Source organism: Canis lupus, chromosome 3 (genome assembly GCF_003254725.2).
Source record: "Canis lupus dingo isolate Sandy chromosome 3, ASM325472v2, whole genome shotgun sequence".
Taxonomy (NCBI): Eukaryota; Metazoa; Chordata; class Mammalia; order Carnivora; family Canidae; genus Canis; species Canis lupus.
This window is the reverse complement of record NC_064245.1, coordinates 12,910,200-12,933,652: the sequence shown is the minus strand read 5'-3', so window position 1 is coordinate 12,933,652 and position 23,453 is coordinate 12,910,200. Positions and strand designations below refer to the sequence as shown.

The 23,453-nt window shown below is 40.5% G+C and overlaps 2 long non-coding RNA genes across 6 annotated transcripts in view; one reads left to right on the top strand and one right to left on the bottom strand.

Annotated features, from left to right (window-relative positions):
- The window catches only part of LOC112653121 (uncharacterized), a 72,192-nt gene extending 51,301 nt beyond the window's left edge, over positions 1 to 20,891 (top strand). For 2 of the 5 annotated variants that reach the window (XR_003131937.3, XR_007409700.1), the window contains 4 exons: positions 661 to 781; positions 910 to 1,072; positions 15,329 to 15,487; positions 20,754 to 20,891. This is a non-coding gene — a long non-coding RNA (uncharacterized LOC112653121). Of the gene's footprint in view, positions 1 to 660; positions 782 to 909; positions 1,073 to 15,328; positions 15,488 to 19,333; positions 19,451 to 20,753 lie in introns of all 5 variants that reach the window. The other 3 variants (XR_003131938.3, XR_003131939.3, XR_003131940.3) reach the window with 3 other exon arrangements.
- LOC125754832 (uncharacterized) lies at positions 18,625 to 23,431 on the bottom strand. The gene is made up of 2 exons (XR_007409701.1): positions 23,148 to 23,431; positions 18,625 to 20,797 (listed from the first exon to the last, which is right to left on the bottom strand). It is a non-coding gene; the product is annotated as an uncharacterized LOC125754832 (long non-coding RNA).
- Between the last annotated feature and the right edge of the window lie 22 nt (positions 23,432 to 23,453).

Below are 23,453 nucleotides of genomic sequence, written 5' to 3'. Positions count from 1 at the left end.
TCCCGTGCATTTTCCATAGGTATTTAATATACAGTCAAACATATACATTTCTTTCTTGTCCCTGTTAGCTGAATATCACTTTTTCGTATTGCTCTGTACTTGGTTTTTATTGAATATACCATGTATTACATAGTAATACAGAAAGAGCATCCTCATTCTTTTCTATAATTGTATGTAGCAAAATTTATCTGGTGAATGCCCTATTGATAGAAATTTAGGTTGTTTCCAAAATATTCTGACTAAAAGCAATACTTCAATTAAAAACAATGGCCTTGCTCATAGACCACTTTGTATATGTGCAAATATGTCTGTTATACATATTTCTAGATGTTTTTACTGTGTTGAAAGGTAGGCACATTTGCAATTTTGATAGATATTGATGATTATGTGATTGTCTGTTTCTCCACCTTCTCATCAATTACAATTTATATCATACAATTCAGAACCTTTACCAGTTCTGAGAGGCAGAAAATAATAATGAAGCGTAATTTTAATTTTCACTTCTCATAAGTGCAAATGAGCCATCTTTTCATTTGTTAGGAATTACTCATACTATTTTTTTATAAACTTTCAGCTAGGGAGAATCAAAATATGAAATCACAAAAAACCAAAATTATATCACAGTTTAACAAAGTAAATAAATGCCCCTTCTCTCACCAGTATAAAGATGAGCATCTTTCTTCATGCAAACGATGCACTTTTGCAGAAGTGAACGAAGTAATCTTCAAAAGAAGTTGAATGCTTGGCCAGGATGTCTTAGATCAGCCCAACATCAGTTGTAGTAAGACTAAGGGAGATTTCTTACTATGTTTACTGTGTGTCAAGTACAAGCCTAAATATTATACACTTTTTTTTTTAAAGAGTTCAGCTTTTTTTTTTTTTTAAGATTTATTTATTTATTCATGACAGACACAGAGAGAGGCAGAGACACAGGCAGAGAGAGAAGCAGCTCCAAGTCCCCAACGTGGGGCTTGATCCCCGGTCTCCAGGATCATACCCCGGGCCAAAGGTGACGCCAAATCGCTGGACCACCAGGACTGCCCACATTTCTTTTCTCAGTTAATCATTTAAGGTAAGTTTCATTTCACAAGGGAGAAACTGAGGCACAGGGAGACCAGATAGCTTGCCTAAGTCAACTCACTTGGTACATTTACATGGCTACTCAGGAATTTTTTGAACTCCATAGTGTCGTATATAACTACAGATTTGTATTACCCTTCTGGAATGTGGCTTTCCAGCATTCCAGTATTCCATTTTAAATAGTCCCAGTCAATGAGTAAATGAATTCAGCTTCTTGGGACACATTTTGCAAATAACTTGCCTGGGTGAACTGATATCAGATCAGTAACCAGAGGAATTTTAGAACCATAAAGTAACATTAAGTAGATGAAGATGGGCCCGGCTTTATGAACCTTTGAGAGTTAGGGCAAAGGTATCTCTCTAGAATAACTTTAAAAATAAACCTAATAGGGCTGCCTTACTGGCTTAGTCAATAGAGTATAAGACTCTTAATCTCTGGGATGTGAGCTCAAGCCCCATGTTAAAGTATAGAGATTACTTTAAAAAATAAAATCTTTTTAAAGATTTTAAATAAACCCAGTAAAAGAAAAAGAGCTATTTTCTCATTTTACAAAAAATTTATTAGTAACTAGTTGACATTCTTTTTGATAAAATAATATACTTTGCCACGTAAATAAATGTTGCTATTTTAGCAAAGTATTATAATGTAAGAAATACATAATATTCTGTTCATTTAAGTAAATTTAAGGGTTTAAAGATTGGCCTTATATACTGGGTTCACAGTGTGAGGAGAAATGTGGCTTGGCTTTGGAGAAAAATGGCTGAACCCCTGGGCCACTACTATCTTTTGTAAAGCCTTAATGCGAATTTTGGAAAAGCTTCCTCTCTGGGAGAACCAGCTGGAAAAATCCATTTTCTCTGATTGGATGAAGTCTCAGGCAGGGCGAAGGGCTTGGCAAAGGAGAGGTAGGGCTCTTCATCTGCATGTTTTTATGCACTATACAAAATGCACAGCTGTATGCAGTGGCCTTATTATCGACTTCTTCTCTTTCTTTGGAAAAGCCTTTGACACCCTTCAGAAGATCCTTGAGATCTCCCTAAATACGTGGGTATTTTGTGCCAAAGTGTACCAGGTTGAGGTTATGTAAGGCAGCTTAGGTTTCCTCCTTCCTTTATCTTGTGATCAGTGAGCTCAAACCACTCTCTTCTGGTATACCCAAAAAGAACATAATCAGGACACTTAATCTGCCAACAGGAATCTATTCATGTCATTATCAACAACACTTAGGAGACTTTCACCTTCCGTGGGTCTCTTGTGCTCATCATGGGCCTCAATATTTTATATGAGCTCCATCTAATTCCAAGAGTTTCTTTCCCCATAAAGCATACATAAGTTGCAGACAAATCTTTTACCACTGCAACATTTTTAAATCCCTTCTCCTTTTCATCTCTGTCTTTCTACTATAGCAGCTACAGGAATTATTATTACCATAAAGTAACAGCCTTCCACTGGACACACTGGGTCTGGGAGGTGCCTCATGTCTTCTTGGGAGCTTTTTCATCTTTTGGTTTCCAATCCACATCTTGGCTCTTGGTCCTGCTTCATGTCCAGTGTCAATAAGTCAATACTAACATTATATAACTCCTATTTCTGGACTTATTCATCCTATTCATTCAGTAAAGGCAAACATAACTCTGAGTCAATGAGGGTGTAAGAAAAGTGAAGGATTGACCATGAAGCTTCTGAACCCACAGTTGTGATCAAAGTAGTTAAGCGCTAGAATCTATCCCAGAATTATAGAAGCCACAGTGACCTCTATTTACTCTACGTATTAGAGACTTAAAATCTCAACCAAACATTCATCCATTTTTTTAAGGATATATGAAACCACATTTAAGAAAAAGTTAACTTTTCTTGGAGTTTCCTCTGTAGTCCCCCTTTTTGGGTTAGTGGATTGTCTTCATCTGTGAGCAAGCACATACCAGGAGCCAAAATTCTTACAGAAGTATGCTCTCTTTGCTGTCTAATATTTGGATATCAACAGCTCAGGGATCCTTTTTTATCAATAAAGCAGAATAGTTGCCCTTACAGCATTCTGTAGACAGATAAAGTCTTGATGTGATTGCTATTCAGGCCATATTAATAGATCTGAGATTAGCTTGACACCTAGACAACTTAAAGGATGTAAGTTCTATTTAATATGAAGTTATATCACCAGACAGAAATTATTAGAAATATTTTAGCTGCACTGAAATATACTAGAATTATTTTCTGCTCTAAATCTTCTGTATAGTCACTATTAACTACATTGCTCATTTGATGCTTAAAAAGATATACAGAGATAGACTTTTATGGGGAGAACTATAGGTAGGGAGATAAATATATATAGATAACTGTATTGATGTCTATACACACATATCCATAAAGAAAAAGGAGGAAAGAAGAACCCAAAAGTTAGCCATGGTTAATACAGAATAATGGAAGATTTCTTAAATTTTACTCTATTTTCCAAATATTCAACAATAAAACTACAGTTTTCATAATGAAAAATAATGGTTAAAAAGAATTAGGTAACTTTGGAAAACAGCATTTTGATTAGAGACTGTAAGAATAAAGACAAAGGGAACTTCACATAAACATTGTCCTGTTGATAAAGTTGTTTTTTGTGGTAGTAAAGATTAAGAATTCTGAAACTACTGTATGAATAAGCTAGAACTGAACAAACAAATAAATAATAGCAGATGATAGGATCCAGTTTTCTTACTTGTGGAGTGGAAAATTGCAGATAAGCAAGGGAAAAGTCTAGAATGAAACTTGTGGTATGGATTCGAGTTGGAGACCTCACATGAGCTCATGTTAAGCTTAATATACAGATGGATGGATACAGGAATAATTATAGATATGTGTGTAAACATGGGCTCATATATACATATATTTCCCAGCTCTAGCCTTGAGCTCTGTCCTAGAAGCAAAGATACCCCAGTAGCAATAATCAAAGCTAGCCCTCAGATCTTAGTTTCTAATACCATTTTCCAATAGAAGGAATCAGCATGTAAATAAATGGTTAATTCTACTGCTGGGGCAGAGTATACACAAGTTGAGCCTAGAGCATTCTGTAGTGCCAGAAAGTAAGGGAGTGTCCAAAAACAAAATGCTGGAAGCATGTCAAAGGGAAACAGGAGCTGACCTCCCCCTCCCAATGGCCAAAGCTGGAAAAATCAGAGCAACAAAATAAATAATGCAGTATTAGGTTATAACATATGGTATAAAATGAAAATATGTAATGCCATACTGACATAAACATATGACTGAATAAGTAAATAAGAGAGAAAAGACACATAGCCCATACAAAACAACTCCAACTAATTTTTGTAGATAGTCTCTCCTCAAGGGGGTAAGAGTTTAACTCTTCACCCCCTTTGAGTGTGGTCTACATCTGGTGGCTTGCTCCCAAATCATATGGAAAAGTGTAAAAAGGTAACTTCACAGTGGAGGAAATCAGCACAGAAATGACCAGATGAACAAGATTAACATCCTCAGTGATGAATCATGTTGATAGTATATATCCTTGATATGATGTTCTAAGAATGACCCTTCACCTCTATGGTCCTTCGTCCCCCAAATCCATAACCCCGAGACTAGAAAAACATCACCAGACAAACCCAAAATGAGGGAGATTCTATAAACATCTGAGCAGTATTCCTTAAAAGCATCAAGGTCGTCAGAAATAAGAAAAGTCTAAGAAGCTGTCACAGTACAAAGGAGCCTAATGAGACATGATGACCGCATGCAATGTGGTATCCTGGATGGGATCCTGGAACAGAAAAAGGACATCAAAGAAGAAGAATTAAATTGAAATAAGAGTAAAGTATGGAGTTTAGTTAATAGTGACACATCAGTGTTGGTCCATTAGGTGTGACAGATGTACCATGGTAATAATATATATATATTATATATATAATATAATATATATATTATATATAATATTATATATAATATAATACATATATTATATATAATATATAATATAATATAATATATAATATATATTATTAATATAATATAATATAATATAATAATATAATATATTATATATATATATTATGTTAACAATAGGGGAAACTAGAGGAGACTAATAAGAACCTTCTATACTATCTTTGCAACTTTTGTATACATTTGAAACTGTTCTAAAATTCCAAGGTTATTTTTAAAAAAGAATTAGGAGTGTATTTTTACATAAATACACAGTTCAATCAGAATTCCTATAGAGAAGTAAAGGACAGAGCCAAGTAAACGCCTAGGTGAATATCACTTCCATTTCCTGGAGGCCATCACATTTTGGCAACACAGCATAGTGGGAAAAGCATTCAAGGGAAAAGCATTCAAGCTTTAGATCCACACAGCTGGGTTCAAGTCCCAGCTCTGCCACTTACTGACTATATAACCTTGAGCAAGTTATTTGATCACCCTGAAACTCAGTTCTCTCATCTGTTACCTGCGCATAATAAAATTGAATATGCATTTCATAGGGCTATTCTGAAGACTGATTTAAAGCACTTGTCATAGTGCCTCCTGTATGATAAGTGTGCTGGTTACAATTATTATATTGCATATGTATTTTAATTTTTTAATTTTAATTTCTTTTGGAGACAGAGACAGAAGAGGGGGGGGGAGAGGTGGAGGGAGAGAGAGAATCTTGAGCAGACTCCATACACAGCATCAAGCCCCACATAGGGCTTGATCTTGTGGCCCTGAGTTGAAATCAAGAGTCAGATGTTTAACTAACTGAGCCACCCAGGTGCCACTATTATATTGCACTTAAATGCAATTATCATATTGTATTTATTATTGCTATTAATTTAAAAATTTTAAACTCCAGGCTCCTGGCTGGTTCAGTTGGTAGAGCATGTGACTCTTGAACTCCAAGTTGTGAGTTCAGGCCCCATGTTGAGTATAGAGATTACTTTAAAAAAAATTTTTTTTTAAAATTTTAAACCCCAGAGTATCCACTGGACAGAGGCAAACCATTTTTGGCTGGACCTTACTCCTAACCAGTTGATGAATTCTTAGATCTGTTCCCATTCAGCATTCCAGATGTTCACCAGACCATAGTGTGATCCCCACGTGAGCAGTACTCTAGGAAAGCCCTGATCCAGACCCATATCTCTGAGTGGGAAGCCAGAATTTGCCTTGATTTGCTCCTTTCCAAGAATGGGTGCCTTCCCCATCTTCTTAGGAAATAGGAACATGATTGAAATATTTGTTTCATGTGTGTTTGTGCTGAGAGAAAGGCTGATTATTGTAACAATTCCATCTTTTGCTAGGGAGTGGAGAAAACAAGTTTGGGATGATGTATTCATGGTAATAAATACACCAGGCCCATCATCCTATAGCTGTCCTCATCCTAGGATAGTGACAAGTTCTTGATGGCCCCTCAGACCTGGATGCAACACAAGAAACTGAGTCATACAGTTTAATATTTTGCCTGGCAAAGTATCTCTGAAAATCGAGTTATACCACAAACTCTGGCTGGTTTTTCTTTTACTTCCACTCAACCTCCCCCACACAAATACCACTTTATTGAGTTAATTGTCTACACTGAAGTCTTAGGAGCCCAATTTTCTGCACAGCATACCATTCACTTCAAATTCTTAACACAGCCAGATCAATCCTTTTAATATGTTGTTTCAGTCTGGAATTTACTGAGACTAAGTGGCTCATGGGAATCAACTTTTACTTAAAAAGAGTTAGTACATTCTTGTGATATAGAAGATTTTCAAATGATCTTATCCTTTCTCTATATCCCAATCCAATCCTCCCACTCAAAGTAGTCATCTAAATTTTCCTTGCCCTCATTTCTTCTCTCAGTATGTCTTTCACCCATTAATAACTGTCTCTGGTAGCATATCCTGAAGGTATTTAGACTCAGCTGATACGCTGAGCAAGCCATATTTCTTCACGGTAGAGAAAAAAGAAACCACAATTGGTCATCAACATGACTCACCCAGGCTTCTACCACCACGCCCAAACTGCACAATAGGACGTACTTGGGTTAGATTTAACCAAGCAATCAAAGCCATCATGCAGAGCAAGATTTTGAGGGGATCTTGGGGGATTTTGACCCCCAAGATCCACATATACCTAACGTCATCTCCCATTGGTCATCTTTCGTGATCTACTTGTTGCAGGTCATGTTACATAGTTAATGGTGTGGGGTTGAGTTTTATTTTCCATTTTCCTCTATGTTTCTGCTATTTCAGGCTCAGATTGGCACACGAGCACAATGTGCTCTTTCTGAGAGGCTCTTCAGTGGTCTGTGAGCTTATCATATGTCCAGATTTCCTTTCCTTTTGTTGAGAAAAAGGTATCTCTTTGGTTATAATACTCAAAGTCATTCTGGCACTTGCATGCTCTTGATTTTTTAAAACCCAGTATGTGAGAGATCCACTAATTTCTGGAAAGGGGAGAGTTGAGAGCACATACAGAAGACCATCTGGAATGTTGTCCCAGCCCATTCCCATCCTTCCTCCTCCAGGGGCCAGTAGGGCTCCATTACTTGGCCCGTTCCTGCCATCCCACAGTTGACTGAACCAAGGGTAGATCTGGCCTGAACTGACCCAAACAGGGTTGCCTTCCTCATTGGAGACTGGGGACCAGACAAAGACATCAAGAGGGAGACAGAGAAAGACTTTCTAAGTGGCATAAATGTGACTTGGAGCATGTAGACCTAAAATGCACTGTGGGAATTCACTGTGCAGCTAGCCAGTTTGCAGAGAAAGAGAGATGGGGCAGGCCCACAAGGGACGCAGAAAGGCGAGGCGGACACGGAGGAGGCCAGCTTGCTTACAGCCCTCTAGCAACGAGTTGCCATCTCGTGAGGTCCAGCTGCATTCAGCTCTAGCTATGGGAGGCCCCTTATATCCTTGGAGCTGACCCTTCTTTTTGTTTTACCTAGAGCAGTGGCTTTTTCTCTTGTTTAGCAACAAAAGAGTCTTGACAAATTTATAGCATAAATAGAAAACCCCTCTTCTCACTACTGCACATCACTTGTGCCCATTCTCCTCATGGGGAAAGGCATCCCCATTTGGCTGTGGGCTACCATTCAAACTCTTTCCTCCCTGTTCGGTGTTCAGAGCAGAGGAAGAAAAGTCATCCTGAACCTTCCCTTCATCTGCCTACCTTGTCCTAGCCTTACCCACCTTTCTCCAGGGGAAGCCAGCTGTTTCCCCGAGGGAGGTCTTCTCACTGGGGCATGCGTGAACCATGCTCTCTACCCTTCCCTGCAGTTTTCTACATTGTTGTTCTTTCTGGAAAGTCTCATCCCCTTGCTATCTAAATCCTGCACACTCTCCTGGACAGAGCCCCACCTACTGTGAGACCTGGCCAATCACTTCCCCACATTTTTCTCTTCCTTTTCTGATCTCCCTGAAATATTTCTGATACATATTTACTGTCCTTGAAAAATGCTTAAGATCTTATGTGGAAAATGTGTTTACAAAATAGCAGGTACACTACAGAGCTGTCAATAAAGCTATATAGCAATAAATCAACTGTGTGTTGGGATTGGGGGTAATTTTATCCCAGTTTTATTTTCCCGATTTATGTTTTAATTATTTTTACAACAAACGCAAAATGTATAATAAAATAATATTAGGGAAGGTCTAAGATTCTTGATGTAGCTTTTAAGGATTTCCATAAAGGAGTCTTCTTGAACTGTTCTCTTCTCATTTATTCAGGTTAGCCTCTCTTTTCCAATATGTTGCCATATACTTGAAGATTCAGGTCACGCTTCTTATTTTTTCCTACTCTTCATCTTTCTTGTACCTTAATTCTGACATAACAATAAGTTATTCATTTATTAACCTATTCTTGATAACACCTGAATAAAGTCATAGAAGAGCTTATACTATGCATAACTGTGCACTCTTGAAAGATAAAATATTCAGCCTTTCATTGTGACCAACACTTCTGGCTCCAGCTTTTTCTCTGAAATACTTCAAGTATTACATCCTTTTTTTTAAAGATTTTATTTATTTATTTATTAGAGAGAGAGATAGAGAGGGCATGAGCAGGGGGTAAGGTCAGAAGGAGAGGGAAAAGCAGCCACCCTGCTGAGCAGGGAGCCTGATTTCAGGCTCCATCCCAGGACCCCAGGACCATGACCTGAGGAGAAGATAGACACTCAACCAACTGAGCTACCTACATGCCCCCAGGTATCACATCTTCTATTTTCCATTTCATCATTTTAATATAAGCAAAATGATGACATGTCCAAAATAATACTGCTCAGTGTCAATCTTTTCTTTTTTTAGATTTTATTTATTTGTTCATGAGAGACACAGAGAGAGAGAGAGGCAGAGACACAGGCAGAGGGAGAAGCAGGCTCCCTGCAGGGAGCCTGACGTATGACTCTGAGACTCGGATCTGGATCCGGGACTCCGGGATCACACCCTGGGCTGAAGGCGGTGCTAAACCACTGAGCCACCCAGGCTGCCCCTCAAGTGTGAATCTTAAGCAAATGGTAAATAATTCATTCCTTCAGTGATTTTGGCCAAATGCTATAAGTGAGCAGGCTCTATGACACAGGGCATTTAAGTGGAGGCTTCAGAGAGGTGCCACGTAAACATGTATTTTCCTCCTTGTATATCACCATGGGCTGATTGTATCTGAAGCTAGATTTATAATTAGGTACTATGGATTACTCAGTTCAGTCTTCTGCTTTATGTCTCTCCCCCAGGGTTTTAACTGAGCATTATTTAATGCTTCAGCTAAAATGATATTAAGTCAATTATCTTTGCTTAAAAATATCTCTGTGACCCACTTGCTTTGATTATGAAACAAAACAAAGGGAGACATTACAACCAGAAATGGAAGAGACCTCCAGGCTGTCTAGATCTTGCTTGACCCAAATCGTGTGTCTTCTTAGGACCATCCCTGACAGCAGTACCTGTCCTCTGTTCAGGTAACTATGGCAGGTAGGATTCTTTACTGCTGAGGCACATGGGCTTTAGACTCAGTTAAATATAGGTCTGAATCACAGCTCTGATACCTAGCTGTGAGCTCTCAGGCAATTAACTGAATCTCTCTGAGACTCAGTATCTTTATCTGTAAAACGAGCCTACTAATCCATACCTTGCAGGGCTATTATTTTTAAAAATGTGTTGCAATGACCTTCTGATCTACACACAGATTAAACCCGAGTCTTAATATCTTCTTCTTCCTGAAACCCCACCAAAGGAAGAGTAAGTGAATTTAAAACAAACAGGCAAGTTATAAACCCACAAGATTAAAGAGAATGGGACAAGAGACAATGAACAGATCTGAAACCGACACATTCATGGAAAATGGGAAGCGGAAGTGGAATGGTGAGAAGTGACTCTCCCAGCCTAGGGAGTGGCACCCTGCATGCCTGCAGAGAGGCTACTGATGGGGGCAGGGGGCATGGCACTTGGTAGCTTCAGGATTTGGAGCTGGGACATGGGCTGAACAGAGGGAGGTGGGTGGAAATCATAGGTGGCAGTTAGTGACTCAGGCCCTTTCTTGCACCTCACACAGCAAGGTAACTATACCTTTCCAACTTTGGATGAGATGGGAGACCCATAAAGAGGATGCTGGAGAGCGGTTAAGAAAATCAGAGGATCAATCCAGGACCTGCAACAGAGGAGAGATAGAATCAAATAATGTAGACTCTTCAGACACGCTTATCCACTGGCCTCAGACTGACTTATCAGAGCAGAAACCACAGTGGCAAAGGTGGCTTGATCTAGGCCACAAAGCAGACGAGAAGGAGAAGGACTTGGATATTTGGGCCCTAGACTTACAAATATGTAAGAGGCATGATAAACAATGGATTCTGGGAGAGGCTGCAGTCCCAGTCCCAGTCCCAGCAACCAGTGGCCTCTCATGGGAGAAGAGCTTTAATTGTGCCAATTGAAACAAAATGTTGCTTTATCAGACAGCCACAAAGGTCAGGAATAGGTAGTGAAAGAGACACAGTAATGCATTGTCCTTGCCAGAAACCAAGGGCTACAGAGGGAAGGTGTGAGATTCCCTGACATGGGACCAACAAACTGTTTTCTAAAAACAAATCAAGCAGCAAAAGGCTGAATATTAAATCCTTTTTAGCAATTGTATAAGATTAAACTGTATGTATTTTTGACCTCTGTAGGTCAAAAATTTGGAATACAGACAATTTTAGATGGTTCAACCCACTCGTCTAGAGAAGTTTCTTCCCCTATGATTGTCTCTATTCCCGTAGGATGGCCATACTCGTACGGAGGTACCAACAACTCCTGCAACAAAAGTATGAATAGGGCACCTACCCACTCTTCTAGGCCCTGGGGGTAGATCAGTGAGCAAGAGGGGGTAAAGTCACTGCTGGATTAGTCAGACTTGGCTTAACTGGCCATCTTTATTGAGTACAACTCCCAGATCCAGGGCTGCAGAGTCAGTCTGGCCTGTGATGAATTCCTGGCTCTGTGTGACCATGAATGTGTGTGTGTGTGTGTGTGTGTGTGTGTGTGTGTGTGTGTCCTTCCCCAGGTTCACAGGGCAGAGAAGTACAGGATAAGTACTCTATAAATCATAACTGTTACATTTCTTAGCACCTATTGAAGGAAACCTCCTTCAAAGACTTTACCATTCAAAGAAAACTGATATACAACGATTCTAACTTAAGTGCTAAAGCTTCACTGCACAGTGAGAAATAAAGAGGTTAGGTCAGGAGCATAAACTTGGCACCGTGGGGCATTCGCGAGTGTTGCCAAGTGACCATATTCTGTTAAGAGTTAGCCTGGAAAGACCCATGAGGAAGTGAGTCTTCAGACAAGTTCTGAAAGTGAGTTTTGAAAGAGGGGAAGGAGAAACAACTTGCACAAGAAGGTCCCAAACCAGGAAATATAACCTAAAAGATGGATTAGCTTTCCCAGGGAAAAGTGGTATTTTTAAACTTTCTTCCTAGAATGTTGTAGAAACACAACCTAGATTGAAAAGGTAGTTATTCTTTCTAGACTAAATGCCACAATCAGAATTCACATTCACCAGGGACATTTGCTAGGACAGGAAGAAACCAGAGAAGGCCTGAGCTCATTTTGAACTGAAGTCTTTTATACTTTCAATATTCCCCATTTTAAATGTATTGGTTTGCTAGGGTGGCCCACCACTTTAGCTAAGACTGGCTTAGAACAACAGAAATTTATTGTGTCACATTTCTGGAGGCTGCATGTCCCAAAGCAGTGTGGCAGCAGGGCCATGCTCCTGCCGAATGTGCTGGGGGAGGATCTGTTTAAGACTGCTGTTGTAAAAAGAAAAAAAAGACTGCTGTCCTAGCTTCTTGGCAGTTCCTCAGTTTATAGCAGCACGTCCAACACATGCCATTCTCCCTGTGTACATATCGATGTCCCAATTTTTCCTTTTTATGACGCTTATCATACTATACAAGGGCCCACCTTAATAACCTCATCTTAACTAGATCGTTTTTGTAAAACCCTATCTTTAAATAAGGTTGGATTCTGAGGTGTGGGGTTGAGACTCCAACATCCTTTTTGGAGGGACACAACCCAGAACACTGAGGAAAAAGAAACCGATCTAGTCATAAAAGTGATTTTGGCTAGTATGACCCAAACTGATACCTCTTGGGAAATATCCCAAAATTCATATAAGTAAAAATCCTATTAAAGCAAAAGGTTTACAAAGCAAAGACGCTTCTTTGCAAGAAGGCTATTCTCACCACAGAACTATGTGATGTCGATTTGAGTAACAAGTCCCCCTTGATGAATGACTTTGTGCAACCAATGCTTTTGGAGTCTGAACTGGATCTAATTAACAAACACAATATAATGAAACCAGTAGGGTACCATTGAGCTTGCAGTATGGAGAACTGAGCTGTTAACAGAGTTGTGGATTTTCCTTCCTAGCTCTGTATATGGCCTTAGGCAGCAACAAACCACCCAATATCCCCTCTACCTATCATCACAAACATACCCTCAGTGGAAAAGCCAAACCACTCACAGGAGCAGAAATAATCCATGGTTCAGAATTACTCCAAAAAATGGTGGAAGAGGGGACAGTATGTTTATTACAACTTTTCTTGTGCTGGTTCACAACACAGAGAGTGTGGCCATCAGTTAAGCTTTCCCTTTTCCTCCTATAGTTCTGGAAAGTGATCTTTAGAAGCACAATTTATTTCAAGAAAGCAAAATTAAAAATTTCAGAAACTCTAAGTGCTAAAGTTTAATCTGTAAATTATATGTGCACTTAATATATAATATGTATTGGTCATCTGGAACTGCAATTGAACAAAAAATGCTGTGTATATTTTTAAAAAACTGAGTAGAATAATAAAAAAATAGAAGTGAAAGATAACCCTCCTCCCCACTTCACATCCCTAATCTCCCACGTTCTTCAGCAAAGGCAACTACTGTTTATAACCTTTTATGTATCATTCCAGAAATAGCCAGCACAAGGAATATATCTGTGGTTACATAGAAAGTTCATAAAACATATCTTTTTTATTTTTACATAACATTAGAATGCTTTTTACGGATTCTTCACACTGCCTTTCTCAATTACTAATACATCTTACAAGATGGTCCACATTGGCTCACAGAAACCTCTCTTTGAAATGATTGCATTTTTTCCTATTATATGGTTATTTCATGCACTTAACCCTTCCCTACTGGTGACCACTTAGCTGGCTTCCAGTTTCTCACCATTATGAATGATGCTGCAATGAACAGTTTTTTTGTGTGTCTTTGTACATGTATATATACAAGTACATTTGTTAGAGACATTCCTAAAAATGGAATCGCTAGTGCAAAGGTATGTCCAATGACATCTTTGACTGATGTTTGCCCAATTGCCAACCAAAAGTTGTTGGATCAGTTTATATTCCCATCAGCGACGTGGGATGGGAGCTGTTTCTTCTCTATACTATTGCCAGTGCCATGTATTGTTCATCAGTTTTGTTTCTCTCAACCTAATAGGATAAAAAGGGATCTGATTGTGGTTTTAATATGCATCTGTTATTTTGAATCACATTGGAGCATCTTTCCACATGTTAATAAGCCATTTATATTTCTTTATCTGTGAATTCTCTATTTGTATCCTCTGTGATGTTCCTACTGGATTTTTGGTTCAATTATTGGTTTAAGCTCATGTTTATATTGTTTTTATTTATACATTTTTTTCTATGAAGAACTTTTAAGTTTTAATATAATCTTTTCTTAACCTTTTCCTTATTATTTTTTAAAAAGACTTTATTTATTCATGAGAGACACAGAGAGAAAGGCAGAGACACAGGCAGAGGGAGAAGCAGGCTCGTGCAGGGAGCCTGACATGGGACTCGATCCCAAGACTCCAGGATCACGCCCTGGGCAGAAGGCAGGCGCTAAACTGCTGAGCCACCCAGGAATTCCCCCTTTTCCTTATTATTTTAATCTTTTATTAATCTTTTCCATTAGGGCTTCTAAGTTTTGTGTCATTTTAGAGAGAGCTTTCTACTCTAAGATTATAAAAAATTATACTCCCATATTGTCCTTTGGCACAAAGTTAGGGATGTTCTCACAGTGTTTTCTACTCTCTGACATCATTAAAAAGGTAACTATTTATATAGAATTATACAAACTCACATTTCACCCCTTAGAAAGCAGCAGTCACACTACCTTATACATTTAATTTAGAATATTGGGATCCCTGGATGGCGCAGCGGTTTGGCGCCTGCCTTTGGCCCAGGGCGCGATCCTGGAGACCCGGGATCGAATCCCACATTGGGCTCCCGGTGCATGGAGCCTGCTTCTCCCTCTGCCTGTGTCTCTGCCTCTCTCTCTCTCTGTGTGTGACTATCATAAAAAAAATTAAAAATTAAAAAAAAATAATTTAGAATATCTAGCTTTCCAAAGTACTTGAATCTAAAAAATTTAAAGTTTAGTATTAGATAAAGAAAAAGAGAATCCCTGTCAGTTGTAATAGTCTTGAAAATCTTACAAATGGATATTACATTTAAAACAAATAAAATAGGAATAATTTTTACATTCAAGAATAATTTGAGTGTGGGGTAGACTTAATGACTTGCTTCCAAAGAGCAAAGTATGGAAAGGGAGAGATTGCAACTTTTCAGTGGAGAAACGTGCAAACCCCACTTTACCCCGGTGATGGAGGTTCACATCACCCCTGGTAAATCATGTGAACATCAGGAGTCCTCTGTACAATGTGATAAGGTCGCTTATCACTGTAATATTCTTCCCCTAAACCCATAGTCTTAGCCTCATCATAAGATAAACATCAGATGTTTTTTTTTTCAAATTTAAGAACATTGTACACAACATCTGACCAATATTCCGCAACTGCCAAGGTTGTGAAAGACAAGGAAAATCTGTCACAGACCCCAGAAGAGACTAAGGAGACATGACTATGGTGTGATTTCCTAGACTGGAATCTCAAGCAGAAAAAGGACACTAATGAAATAAGGTGAAATTCATGTGAAGTCTGCAGTTTACTTTATAGCCATACCTATGTTGGTTTCATAGTTTTGACAAACGTATCGCTGTATTTAAGATGGTGACAATAGGGGAAATAGAAACTGGGAACTCTACTTTGAACAGAGAATCTTTGCAACTTTCTTGTATATCTAAAATTATTCCAAAACACAATTTTATTAGAAAATCAATTTCATATTTAATAAAAATTTTCTGAGAACAAATACCCCTAAAATATCGGAAATAAGTTATTTGTAATAACCATTTTTAAAGGGCTAAGGGTAATTTTCCTGCAGTTCATTCCTGCTTGTGAAGAGGCTGACCAACATGAATCATGAATCTGCCAAGTAACAAAATGACTGCTGCTATGAGTATCTCTTTAAAATCTCTTGGAGAAAAAAAAGAAAAAAGAATAAAATCTCTTGGAGAGTTTGCAAATGTAAATGAGTGAAGAGAAGAGTAAGTGACCATCCTTATAGAAAGATCTTAAAGTGTTCTTTTGAAATTACAGATAGTCCTCATGTTAAGGACGAGGTTTATATGAGAGCTTTTTTTATGACAGCTTAGTTGAAATATAATTTATATACAATTTACCTGTTTTGAGTATAAATTTCAGTGGTTTTAGTATATTTTTTTTAAACTCTTTTTTTTAAGATTTATTTATTTATGATAGACATAGAGAGAGAGAGAGAGAGAGGCAGAGACAAAGGCAGAGGGAGAAGCAGGCTCCATGCCGGGAGCCCGACGTGGGACTCGATCCCGGGACTCCAGGATCGCACCCCAGGCCAAAGACAGGCGCCAAACCGCTGAGCCACCCGGGGATCCCCCTGGTTTTAGTATATTAAGGGGATCCCCCTGGTTTTAGTATATTAATAGACGTGTCAATCAGCAGTCAATTTTATCACCTCAAAAAGAAACTCAAGACCTCTAGCTACCCCCCTGTCGTAATCAACACCCCCACCAACCCTAAACAACTACTAATCTATTTTCTGTTTCTACAGATTTGCTTATTCTGACATTTCATGTGAATGTGTAGTATATAACCATTTGTGACTGGCTAGTATTATTTTTATATTCTCCAAGTACGCTCTGAAGAACAGATAGCTAAAGTATTTTAGATTTACTTTTATCACTTCAGATATTAAATCACTCACTTAAAAATATAATTTCAATCCCCCACCCCAAGGCATCAATATGCAAACATTCCACTCTAAATTCCATGACATATTTGGTTTTGTATATAGCAAAGCATAGATACAGAGAAGTGGCTAGAAGTACTAAACCACAATTCAAATGATTGAAATCAAATGATTCAAATGCTAACAGTGTCATTTAGCAGCCCTGTAACCCAGGGTAGATTATTCAACCTCTCTGGGCCTTAGTTTCCTCTCCTATAACAAGGAGAAAAGAATATTTCCTACTTTATAAGGGTGTAATGAACAAATATATGCAAAGTATTTTTAAAAAGGTTTTATTTATTTATGTGAGAGAGAGCACAGAGTGAGAGTGAGAGCTGACTCCCCATTGAGCAGAGAGCCCCATGAGGTGCTCAATCCCAGGACCCTGAGATCATGACCTAAACTGAAGGTAGATGCTTAACCCACTGAGCCACCCAGGCGCCCCTATGCAAAATCTTTAAAAACAAGTTTCTAATACATAGTAAGTTCTATGGCTTTATCTATTTCCATCATTATCAACTATGAGAGCATTCGATAGCATTAGTACCATGGAGTGTTTAGACAGTTCTCCTAACTTTCTGATCTTATATGATCCGAAACCATTTCAATTACAGGTGTCCTTCTAAATTGTCCAGTCTATTTCTTTCATCTTTTCAAGAGGGAAGTTTAGCCTGGAAAAAAAAACCCAATAATGTATTCTTATGCATTCCATAAATATTTATTGAGGACATATTATGTGCCAGGCATAATCTCAAGTTCTGTGAATAAGAATGAAATGACCCTTTTCACCACAGTGTCTAGTAATGGGTACAGATAAACAGTATAACAGGGATCAAAGAATGTTAGTATGCACAATGATTCCACCTCCATTGGACCCTCTAGGGAGAATTATATCATTGCAGAAGGAAACAAGGAAAAGAAATAAGACAAAATAACATCTTCTGATTGTTTTTTGGGGGGAGTTTATAGAAGCAAGTTTGAAACATGGGGGAGACAATGGAAGTAAGTTAAAAAGAGAAAGGATGTTTAAGATATTTTGCTGAGTGTTCAGGTTGTGCACCCACTCAGGCATTTTTCAATTGCAGTAAGAGGATTGCAGTAAAGATTGAAATGCTTTTAGTTACTTTTGGGATGCCAGAGCCTTGTTTCTTTAAATATAAACTGCATTTAGGATCAGGATGTGAGAATCTTGGACTTTATATGGGTGGTACACAGTTAGGATGCAATGCTGCGGGAAGTTAGCACTTTGGGAAAGGAAAGGAACGAGTATTCCAGGAAGTAGGAGATGAGCAAAAGCAGAATTGGGAAGAGTGGAGAGTATCCCAGGGTCTGAAAGCAGGGGGGCATGACTGGGGCACAGCCGCCTGAAGGCATAAAGCTGCAGTTGGGACTGCCTAGGACAAATCCTGCAGGTCCTGGGAGGGCATATTAAGGAATCTAAACTTCATCCTGTTGGCGCTAAGGAACCCTCAAGGACTGTAAACAAGGAAGAGAGATGATTCACACAGCACTAGTTAGTTGTTGGTCTCAAGAGTGTATGAGTCAGAACTGAGCTCTTTGCATGGACCCATAGTCCCAAGGATGGAAAGCCATAAACCTAAGGGAAATGAGTAAGGGAAGCAAAACACGTCTAGCTTATAGGAAGGCTTCCTAGCAAACAGGGGTCTCTTCTACCTACTTCCTTGTCTGCAGCCAGACCTAGGAGCAATCTTTCCTTTTCACTTTAAAAACACTAGGCAAGGCAGCCCAGTGGCTCAGAGGTTTAGCGCCGCCTTCAGCCCAGGGCCTGATCCTGGAGACCCAGGATCGAGTCCCACTTCGTGCTCCCTGCATGGAGCCTGCTTCTCCCTCTGCCTGTGTCTCTGCCCAGCACCCCCCCTCCCCGCCTCGGTCTCTCATGAATAAATAAATAAAATCTTTAAAAAAATAAAATAAAAACACTAGGCAAAACTAGAAAATCAAAACATTTATTTTCCCTTCGTTTCTAATCATTCTTTGCAATCAGATTTTAAAATATATCTAGATTGCCGGTGGTAACAGCACAGCTACTGCAAAAAACAAATTGTTCTTCCGTGACCCCTCTTGAAGGCAGAAGTCATTGTAGAAGGGGGAGAAATTTAATTAAATGGGTAATATGTTCAGACCTACTGCTTAATCATACAGCATCTTGACAGCATACTTTAGTAATATGAATCCCCCCCCTTACTTCTATTTTGCAATGTTTTCTGGTGTTATATCGCACTGAGCAATGTAATGGATGTAATAAGTTATCTGAATCCCCTTCAGGAACAAAAGAGTCCTTATTCCAGCTCCTGGGAGGGCCACCAGCACCCAACCCTCCTCTCTCAGCTCCTCTGTGGGATGCCACAGTTTCAGGGAGCCACCTTTCTCCCCTGAAGCCATGCTCCCTTCACCCTCAGCCATACCCAAGGACTAATGATGCAAGCTCATCAGGGCTCAGCCCTTTCTCACCAGCCCCCAACCACTCCAAAGGGCACCCCGCCATGGTCATTCCCTGCAGGGTTATGGGAGGCTTCTGCTCGGTCTACTTCTCCCTTAGCCCATCCTTCCTCCCTTCCCTCAGGTGTTGATCCCATGAGTACTTCCTAATAAATCCCTGAAAAAGGAGAAATGATCTCAGTCCTCTTTGGTCCACACAGACAAGAAACAGGAAGTCCCATCATGCTAAAAAACAAGGCCTGGCGGTATTTTGCAGGTGTTTTATTATCTGCAGGCACATAAAGGATGAGAAGGAAAACCTGTGGGCCTCGTTACAGGTATATGTGTGACTCAAGTTCTTGTTTGGTAACAGTGAAAACTAAAAATTACTTCATCTGCTGTTTATTCTTTTCTCTCTTTATCCTCTGTCGCTCCATCCTTCCATCTCCATTCTCTTTCCCTCCTGCCACCCCATCAGCCACCCAGACACAAGCCCAGTGTGATCTGAAAAGCAAGGTGTCCTAGTCCATCCTGGCTGCTGTAACAAAATACTACAGGCTGGGGAGCTTATGCAGCAGAAGTGTTTTTCTAGCACTTCTGGAGGCTGCAAGTCTGTGATCAGGGTGCCAGTAGAGTCCAGTGAGCGCTCTCTTCCCAGCTGCAGACTTCTCCTTGTATCCTCACACGCAGAAGGGGCAAGGGAGCTCTCCTGGGGCATCTTTTGTAATGGCATTACTCTCCACGAGAGCTCTGCCCTCATGATTTAATCATCTAAAGGCCCCGGCTCCTATGGTACCACATTGGGCATTAGGATTCTAATATGGGAATGTGGGAGGGGGGCACAAAAATATTCAAGAACAGAGCACATGACAAAGCTCCTGTGGTCTAAACATATTCTCCAACTACTGACTAGCACACCTTCATCTTGTTTATGCACAGACTTTACCACTTAAGCCATTCTCCTGGATAATTCAACAGTCAGAAGCATGATGCTCCTACTCAGATACACATCATAAGGGAAAGGAGGCTTGGAGAGCCTTGGAATATTTTGCCTACATCTTTGCCTATTTGCAAAGATGATTCTTCTTCTTCTTCTTCTTCTTCTTCTTCTTCTTCTTCTTCTTCTTCTTCTTCTTCTTTTTCTGGTTTACTCTGGACAATGTCACTATGGAGTAGAGCAAACCTGGTGGAGAGTCTCAAGATGGCTGATAGGACAGGTACATTTCAGTGGGATTGGTAGGGACTTGAACATCAGCTAAAAGATCCAGGTTTTCTTGAGTTAACTTCCATTCCAGAAGTAAGTGGCAGTGTAGAAAATATACCATACAAAGGAAGGGGACTATTCAAACCATGAGTACCTCAGGTTTGAATTCTCCTGAATCCTACCCCCTGGCCAGGTTACCACAACCTCTCAGCTGTCAGATCTAATGGACACTCTTCATCCATTGTCTGACCCAACCTTTGAGTGAAATGTCATATTGCCGGATCAGCCCCTTCCTTTCAGAAGCCCCTCCTCCCTCGGCCTCTGGTACCTACTTCCTTCCTAGCTTTCTCTTACCCCCCCCCCCCCCCCCCCCGTAGCTCCTTCTCAGGTTCCACTGGCTTTTTCTCCAGTCTCCATCCTGTCTTTCTTTTTCTCAGTTTACATGTTTCCTGATGAGAAGTGATGAGCTCCTGAACAGCTCCTGCAACAGTGGGGATGAAGAGAAGATACAAGGTGGAGGTCATGTGGAGGAGGTTACAACTCAGTCAAGTCAAACATGGCAGGAGGAAGGAGCCCTTGAGCTCCCCGTCTCCCCAGCCAGCCCATCATGGTCAGAGTGAGAGGTCCCTCAGGATCCTGTAGTGCTCTTGGAATATCTCTGCCAGCCCTTACCCTTCGTCCATGGTCATGTGGTGGTGAATTTGTCTGTCTTTCCTCCTAGACTTTCAGGCCCCCGGTACCTCCACAGAGCCTGACACAATGCAGTCATCCTGTTACTGAGTAAATGAAGGAATGTGCAAATAAAAATAAAACAAAGGTGCCATATATATTTAAAATGACCTTCTCTAAGGTGTTCAACTGCTGGTCATGGTATCAAAGTTCGAATTCCTCACTGACTACAAGAGAAAGTGAAAACACTGCCCTCTTTCTTCTTCAACTTATTTGTAATTCTTCTTTACTCATCATCATCAATGCATAGTTTAGCCCATAACTGATCTGCTTATGGAGTTCCAACCCTTAAGCAAAGCCTGAAGGCTAATGTCATTATCTCTTATAGATTTTGATATCAATTATATCACCTGGCATGGCAGCTGCTTGGTAAATAGTAAGTTGGCAAATGGATCGATTACTTCTAAACTTGCACCAGCAGCTCCAACCAGATGGGTAGGCTTTTTTAATATTTCCTGAACTGCCCCCACCCTTTCTACCCCTGTCCACATCCCACCAGCCAGCCTGCCCACTCAAGCTTCTTTTACCTTCCTAAAAGCACTAAGCCCCACAGAACCCCAAACTCCCAAAACACATTTGTACTTACTCATACCTGCCTCATTGTCACCCAAATGATGTGTTACAAATGCCACATGACTCCAGCTAACCTCTAAGTCCTTGGAGTGCAGGAAATATGCATTTTTATCCATATATCAATTTCTTTCACAATGCTTTACATGATGAAAGACTTTCAAAGAATATAACACTAACTGGTTTAAGTTCAATTTTAAATACCCCTTAGAAAACACCTCAAATTTTAATCAACAAACCATTCTTCTTCCAGACTCAGAATAATGTGTCAGGGATCTAAAGCCTGAACCTAGGTCCTCTAGGATCTTTAGTATGGATGTGTTTCTGGTTCCTGGGCCTAGAGATGGGGCTGCCTATCACCTGGGCCCTGTAGTTTGTGTGCTTATTTAAATTACTGTAGGTGTTTGGTTGCATTCTTAAGTCATTTTTTTTTTCAGGCTTATGACATATTTCCTCCAATTATGAGTGTAATTCATGCCACCAATCAATTTTTCTTGAATGGACAATGATAGATCCCTTATCCAAGTCATTTCATTTTTATGGGTAAATTCTCACACTGTAGCCTGTGTGCTGGAAATGCTAGTTACATAGATAATAAGCAAAACTTTTAAAAAGGAAATCCATTTTCAGCACTCCTCACTGCTCCCCCCATCAGGAATGCTGCTAGTCTGTAAATGAAGACAAAAATCCCTAAATACAGCATGACTACTCTTTTCCTACAACCTGGCTTCTCTCTCAGCAAATGTCTAAAACATAACACTGCAGAGAGTGGTCACCCTCGGGTCCTAAGTGTCCATGCCACCCCAGGGAAACGGGTTCTTTTTTCTGTCGGGTCTGATCACAAACCACAGAATGGAAGGGTGACAGTCTCAGCAGATGAGCATTTTCTAGACAAGCTTGTTATACTTCACTTCCAGGCCTAAACCAGGAAGTGCTGTTTAAGATGAGTCAAAGACTAAAAACACTTTGGCCTCGGAAACAAAACCGGCCAGGCTCCAGAAACGCTACAGGGGTTTTAATTTGGGACTATTCTTTGGTTTGAATTGGAACCTACGGCTTCCTACCCCCATAAAACGTTTTAAAACTTTCAACATTGCGCCCTCCCGCCCCCCCCCCCAAAAAAAACCCCCTCCAAGTGAGATGCCAGAAAATACACACAGGAGAGCGTACACACCTACACAAACAGACACATCCAGACAAACAAATGCACAGACCCATTTGTTTTTTGTGATCCGCTTCCTTATCTAGACGGTCCAGGCTTGGGCCAGATTTGAGTTGGTAAATTCTTCTCCAAACTAAACCCGGGCAGATTGCAGGAAAGGTGTTTAATTCTGGAGATAGGGACGCCTGGGTGGCTCAGCGGTTGAGCGTCTGCCTTCGGCCCAGGGCGTGATCCTAGAGTCGTGGGATCGAGCCCCACGTCGGGCTCCCTGCGTGGAGCCTGCGTGTCCCTCTGCCTGTGTCTCTGCCTGCCCCCCCCCTCTGTGTTTCTCATAAATAAGTAAAATCTTTAAAACAAAAATTCTGGAGACCTGTTTAAGGAGAAGGGTCGAGGCGCAGCCGGGCCACGCCCGGGTCCCGCTCTCCCGTTGCACAACTGAAAGCTGAGTCCGGGCAAGTCGAAGGAGGAACCCTGAGACCTGCAGCCCCTCCTCCCTGCGACCTCGGGGAGCCCCGAGTCCTGGGAGGCGGGGAGGACCTCGGGGCGAAGACCACGGGGCCGAGGGTGTTCGGCTTCAGCCCCGGGGCGCTGGAGCTGGGGCCGCAGCCAGCAGCCGGCAGGAAGGGGAGGACCCGGCCGGGCAAGGGGGAGCCCCCGCGCGGGCTCGGGGCTGGGT